Genomic DNA, 7,770 nt, shown 5'->3' on the forward strand with positions numbered 1-7,770 from the left:
GGTTATAAAAAAGTGGTTGTTAGGTGCAGTATAAAGCAGAGAAAATTTAAACCAAATATGGGATAGCAAATTATTTCCCAACTACTTGCTCCTGTGTTCTCATTTTATAACAGATTTATTCAAATGATATTTTAAATATTCCAAAGTCATCTACAATTACATAATGCTTCATATTAAAATGATCATCTAAAACTGCTAATGATCTCTATCATGTAAAGCAGTTCAAGGGAAACTACTTACTTCAGTCAGCCTTTGCTTCCCAGTATAGTTCCCTGACGCAAGACCCTGCACTGACTTCCCTGGGATTTGGATCAGGACTGTGTGCTGTGCCGAAGGGCATGGTCCCACCATCGCTCCTGGCTGCTACCTGACCCAGCTTTGAAAATTTTGTCATTCAGCTGTAATATGCTTGTTCTGTAAATAAGATGCCACAAAATCCTGGAACGTCTCTTAATGTGTTGTGGTTCTCTATGACTGAGTGAAAGGTATGGCAACATTTTTATCTTCAGAGGTGTAGCTGACTTCTTAATTTAACGGTTATTTAGCCTCTGCTATAGCAGGCATGGATTGACTGGTCTTTATACTAATCACAATCAATGACAATGTAAGGTATGCTGTCTGTCATCCTCTTCGCCACATGTACAGATGAAGGAAGAATAGAAACTGCTAAACTATTGCAGGGCTGGTCTTGGGTTTTTTAAAATGTATTTCTAATTTTCAAATGGATTTTTATCAGCAGTCACTAATCCCAAGTTCTCCAAAAACTACACAATAGAAGAACAGAAGAAGTCACGCTTACTAGTAAACAGTAATGCCATCAGGCCGCCTTCACCAGAAATGTTATGTTTTTAAGTAACCAGATAAATTGTATATTGATACCAAAAATTAATATACAGAGGCTACCTGAAAAACAGAGCACTGACATAAAGAGCAAGATTTGCTATGAAGACTGGCCTTCAGCTGCCAGATACTGAAGAGTTTACATCCTATGATACGATGGCTTTCAAGTTGTTAAAGCAGAAAAATTACTGGCTGAAAGAATCTATATAATGGAAGCCCACACATGCTGTCAATACCGGTTTTATGCCAGTGCAACATCTTTTGTTTCAGTAGATCTGCTCTTGATTTATAATGCCATAAATGAAAGGAGAATTAAGCTATTTATGTAAGTGACTTTATTTATATAACTGACTTATGCTGTATTATGTGATGGACCAAGCACATGCCTTTTTTGTGTTTTCTATGAGCTACAGAAAGATTTTCTGAAAGTTATGCTAGTAATAAATAGTTTTCTCTATGTGACACATTAGAAATTCAGTCTCATGGAGGTTTTATCACGAGTAGAATACATGGTAATAGATGACATGATAATGTGGAAGGATTTTAGCAAGTCTGCAGACAGTCTAGAAAATGAATGCTGAACATCACAATTTAGACTGTAAGTTAGTTCAACAAAGCAATTGCTATTCAGGCTCTTCCTTGGATGAGTCAATGATTTGTACTGTGACTATTAGTACTGAATGTACCATCTAAAATTCATTTTGAAAGATTACTGAAGCATTAATGATTTAAAAGTGGTTTCTACAAGTATTTTTTATCAATGAGAAGCTCAAGCACTATCAAGGCTAAAAAGCATACACAAGGATTTTCAACATAGCGGAATTAGGTTTTTTTCATGTGCTTTTACATTGTTTTTTGCTCCTTAGTGAATGATGACTATATAATATGTAGGAAATCAGGGTCAGTAGAGTAAATGTTTCTGTAGCAATTTGGCAGACACACCTTTCATAACTCATAAAGTCACTACTGGAAAGGCACAACTGGGTCACAGAAGTGCATGGTGGGATGCTGCTTTCCACTTATGCAACCAGGGTAACTAAAGGTTAGAGCAAGCACTTGAATAACGAGCTTTTTGCCAGAAAGAGTAGAACAGAAAAACACAGTGTTTTTAAAAGCTGGCTTCTGAGCAGCAGCCGCCTAATGTGTCTAGTTAGGAGTCATCAAACCGAAATAGAACCGGATGCGTCAGAACTTTGAAGAATGGCAGTTGAACATCCCAAAAGAAAAATACATCTGCTTGTGTTCCAAAAGCAGATCCTACCGGTTCTCTCATTCCAATAGATAATACTAGACTCATTTGCAGCGTGCTGCTCGGCTTTTTCTCCCAGCCCACTGTAGCTGGCTTTATCACTCATCTCTTGTCTTTTTACTCTCTCCATCATCCAGCAACATCTTCAACTTCAAGGAATTCCAGTTTGCCTCTGTTCTCTTTCCTGCTTCTATGTATATGTTACTGGATTACTTCTAATAAATATAATTATTGCAGAATCCTTAGCTAACTTCTGACAGAGGAAAGAAGAGAGAAAGGAAGTTGTGTTTCCACACTATAAAGATTTTACAAGGTTTGGAGGACTAGGACCATAGTCCAAGAGGATAAATTATGACATTAACAAATAACTCCCATCAAGTTTGGGGATATTAGCTACAAAAACAGAACACTATTGCAAAGAGACTAAATAAAAGGGTGCTCTTTTAATCACAATTACATCTCCTCTTACAGCTGCACACCAGATAAATATATTAATCAAAATGACCTCATTTTAGGCATGCGTAGCAGTTATATAACCATGTTAAGTATGCTATTTTGTTTCCCTCCCGCCAAGGAGAAATGGTGTTTGTCTTACAAGAGTTCCAAATAAGTCTGGTTATAAAGTGATGGGGAAAGGAACAGGAGGGAGAGACGAAAGTGAGAGAATTAATAAGCAAAATGACTCATTCCCCAAGTGCAGAGGTGATGTTACACTCCACTTAAATCTCAGTTGCTGTATAGGAAGCTAATGTTGTCACCAGCAGTCTCAGTATTCCTAACGTGCCCAACATTTCTCAGGATGGGAAAAACAGATGTGTTACAAGGATGGAAACTACGTAGTTTCAGACCTCATCAGCTCACAGCATTCCCGTTCTGTTTTCAAAGCTGTTTGTGAAGGCTGCCCCCATAAACAAGCAGTTTGCAGAATCCTCTGCCACCTTTTTTGTTGCTCACTTCTTTGGTGAAAAGTGGCATTCAATTAAATCTTTTCTAGTGCTAATAATGATGCTTTAAACAAGCTCAAAAGCACCCTTAAAAGCAGAATACATCCCCCCACACACATAACAAGGCTGAGACTCATCTAGATTTATACTGCACTACAGAAAAAAGGACCAAGAGGCGCACATTTTTGCAATATAAGATCACTCAGCCAGAGAACTCTGATAAGTGCTGAAAATTTGAAAAACAAATGGCAGGGTATGCATTTCCCATTTGCTCAATACACACACATAAAAGAAACACTGTGTAGGCTTCACTGCAGCATACCAGTGCGTCCAAAACTCAAAGGTTAGTTACATAAATGATAAGGCGTGGGCTTAAATGCTTCATTCAGCTTGTTAATTACTTGCTTTGTGGCCTGAGCCAATGTTCTGAAACAGGTTCATCCAATATTCTGTTGCTTCCTCTGAATTTTCATTTAATGTATTAAGCTGAAGTGCTGGGAACAATTTGTTGCAATACCTTGGAAGAGTCTGTTTTCTTTTCAAGCAATTTACAGAACAAACTTGCTCAGACTAATCCACAGATGCTCTTTAAATGTCCTCGCTATTTCAGAAAATTATGAAATTTAATTCTTTGAGCATTCTCTTTAAATAAGAGAACTGCTGACTGCATAAACATGTATGTATTATTGGCATATGTTTTAAGGGTTTCTTCTTTGTGTTCTTTTTAATGTATGCATCCACCATGGGGAAATGGATAGCGATGTGTTAGAAAATTCTCAAAATAAAATATCTAATATGTCTCTGGCAGAAAACTAGTAGAAGCTATGTTTTAATAGTAGATGGAAATATTTCCACCTTCAATTCAGTTAACTGGGATACCTAGTTGAGGAGGCTCTATAATGCCATGGATATGAAGAAGTCTTCTTTATTGAACAGCCTGTCCTAAGACAGACAGTCCACCTATCTATTTCATGAGATGTGCATGCAGAAACTGGAACTTTAGAAATCCTTGCCTCCGTGGAAATACATCATACGGTGTTTGGAGCAAACTGTAGTTTTACCACAAGATATCTCATCAAGATTGTACCTGGGCACCCTGTCTTAAGATTTACTTCAAACAACAGAATTTGTTTTAAAACTGAAACTGCGTAAGTCGCTTTGTTTTCCTCAGTGTACACTTGCAGACATCTTGATTTCTAACTCAGACATGGGCTAAGAAGCCTATTGAGACCTTGACTTTAACAGCTACAATGAAGCGGAGGCAAACTGAATGCAAACATTTCAGACGTTTTTGACTACCAGCATTTTAAAAGTCTGTAATGAATATCCTTCAGACCTTACCTTTCTATTTCTACATGAAGGCTCCATCTTTTTCCTCTATGATAAGGATACCACGTAGAGTTTTCTGAGTCACAAATGCAGATTAGCATTTGGATTTGAATTACAAGTCAAAAAACAGAGGCTGACTGAAACAGAAATCTCATCCAGTCCATTATTCGGACTAACTGCAAAACACAGATCGCAGCTGCAAATCTGGGCTGAAGCTATCTGGCAGTATGCACTGCTATGTGAAAGGTGATGCGATATATCGCATTGCCACTCTACATATAACCTTCCTTCTACATCATTCTCCAGATTTTTCAGGAGTATTACTTCTGAGGCTGCCCACTCCCTTTGGTTCTGCATTTCATATTTTTTTCCCTACTTGTACTGGCTTGCTTTACTTTCCACATGTCGTTATTTCCTGCCCATGGGCCATATCATATCATTTCATCAATATTTCATCGGAATGACTCCCTGCTGGAATCAGTATGGATTTCTGCTTAAAAATTGATACTGCAATATGGCCCCACATTTCTATCCTTATGCACCTGTTCTTCTCGAGTTACAATTCCTGTATGTCTTAATGGTTCCATTCTTCACAGTGCTCAGAACATCAGAGTATTCTTAACTGTATTTAAACTATCAAACGAATACAATTTCTAAGTTAGAACATGTATAAAAATGCCTTTTCTGTTAGCAAGTGAAACTCAACCACACTATTTAGCTGATTTCACTACACAGATCACTTTTGTCTTCAGGCTAAACATTGTTTCTTCAAATTGAAGATGAAAACTGCAATTAAATATAGGCCACAGATGTTCAGGATGCAGAGGACGAAAATATAGGTTTCATAACTCTACAGTTATGCAACCAGTTGCTTTTCACATATTAAAACGAACATTCAATTTTATGTTATTTACCCGTAATCTAAACGCAAATAAACCTATAAGGGGTCTTAAAATGGTGAGATGTAAAGCAAGATATTTCTGATCTATTTTAATCATTGATAATATTTTCCTCAAGATGTTCATTGTTTTCTAATTTAACTTCAGATGCCCGAATACTCAGACATTCAGTTCTCCACCCAATTACTAAGACACCTAAATAACTTTGAGGATACCGGCCTTAATTTTGTTGCAGATCTAGTAAAGGCAAGAATATTTTAAAATAAGGTCATTATATATAAATGTTATTTACCTTACCTACTGAATCTCATTTAAAGTGTCTACCCTGATAGTCAAAGTCCTCTCTGGGACTGGCTGCGTGACACCCTGCAGCAGTGAAACTCTCATCTAATACTGCACAGTCATACATGCAAGAGACAAAATTTTTATAGCAGCTGAATCTAGACTATAGAATTTAATCCCTTAGCAAATAAAAATGATCAGGGGACTACGCACTTTCTGTACTTACATAAAAATCCTTTTCTTCAACTTAGCTTCCCTCTAGTAAATCACACACATTAATTCTCTCACGCAAAAATAAAGAAGCAAACCAAACAAGTTGTTCTGTTTGCTGACTGTAAATGGAGACAGAAAGCAAAAATGAGAGAATGCTCTTCTTTCTTACAACTATTTATACTTTTAGCCTCGTGTTCTACAGAAGCTTCACTTACAATCTGATACTGCCTGTCCATCATCTCTGATAAGTTTTGAACCAGGCGGCTGACTTTTAACCAAATTTTTTGAGATTTCTACCACCTCCTTTCAAATTTGAAACCGCCAGCCAGTCACCCAGCGCGTGCACACACACACACAGAGGAGGTGGTGAGCTCCCAGGTGGTCTGGACTAGCTGCAATGTGGAGTGGACGGCACAAGGGACTGGGGGACAAGATGCGGTGGGAAATATGGAAGAAAAGGTACCCAACTCTGTATGATAGCAAACTGCTTCTTCAGTGTCAGCATTCACAAAATTAACTTCTTAAATATTCAGGAGAGACTTGGAATACTTTGGCAGTACGACTACAGTTCACAGAATGAGAAATACAAACTGAAAGGCTTGCTAGGTATTTAGTAATTATTATTTTTTTAAACTAAGGCCACAAAGCACTATCTTAAAACAATAACAACCAAAAGCAGAATAGGAAGACAACAGGTTTGCCTAGAGTCAATAAAGGCAGTCATTCCGAAAGAAAGTCATTTTTGGTGACAAATGAGATAGATAGGCCATGTAGATATCTCAATTTGTATTTTACATCACAGTGTGAATATGCAGAACTGGTCTGCTTTTATTTTTAAGCTAAAGAAGTTTAATTCAGACACAACACAAAGCCTCACAATACCATTCTGCAGCCATTTTAGAAGCGGAATTGCACTTTGGAGAATGCAGATAAGAAAAGCTACGAGCCTAAGATTTCTTAGAACAAAATCCACACAAACACCTAGAAGAGCTCTTGAACCTTTTGCAATGTCTGAGGAACTGGAAAACTACACAAACAAGACACTTAGTGAACCTCAATTACAGCTGCTGGTGTAAAAACCTAATGTGTGCATCTGTTCATTTTGGGTCCCCACAGCCTTGCAAAGGCAGACTCAGCTGTTCCCAACCCCTGAAGACAATCATTAATCTCTTAAGAATCTGACACAAGTTGGTTGGGTTTGTCAGGTTCAGCCAAGCTGCATGAGTTGGGTCACACAAGTCAAGAATAGAGTTTTACTGGTAACTCAGAAAGAGAGAGAGAGATGGTTGTTTTAAACTCCCTGTAATAGCCAGTCTGAATCTGGCAGGCCAGTTCCCCTCCACAGCACAAAGCAAGCTTCTCACAGTTTCTAAATGAAGCACAAAGTCCTTAATGCAGTTACTAAATGAGAAGTGGCATCTCAGTGGGCTGCCTCAGTGGATTAATTTTAAATGCATAATTCAATATAGACCCACATAAACCTTTATGAATAGAAATAGAGGTTATATAAGCATGTTCTTACAGCATATACTGCAAATTTAAAGGCCAGTTTGAGTATAAAACAACTCTATCTTTTATTAATATTTTCACCTTCCCATTGGTTCATTTCTCTAGCAAATGTGCTAATCAGATACTTTCCTCACTCATACATTGAGATGCCTAAAATAAAAGCGGCACTTCATTGCCAGACACCAACTTTTTTCCTCAATCCTTTAAGAAAAGTTTACATCGAGCTTGTTCTGTGGAGGCAGGTTGCATCAGTGATAATTCAGCAAAGGCACTGAATGCAAACCCATCATTTCACATTGGTCAAAGTTAAACAGCCACAAGTCCTGCAGGGACCTGCACGTTTCATGGAGCCTCCTTTCACAAGAGCAGAACAGATGCTGGACAAGCTTCTGCAGAAAGTCAGTTCTAAGAGGCAAATTTGCAGCCCTTTTATGTCTCAGGAAACATCTTTGGGCATGTTTAACAAGGTATCAGGTAACAGTGAAGTAGGATGTCTCCTAAAAAC

The sequence above is a fragment of the Chroicocephalus ridibundus genome, chromosome 9 (assembly GCF_963924245.1).
Source record: "Chroicocephalus ridibundus chromosome 9, bChrRid1.1, whole genome shotgun sequence".
Lineage (NCBI taxonomy): Eukaryota > Metazoa > Chordata > Aves > Charadriiformes > Laridae > Chroicocephalus > Chroicocephalus ridibundus.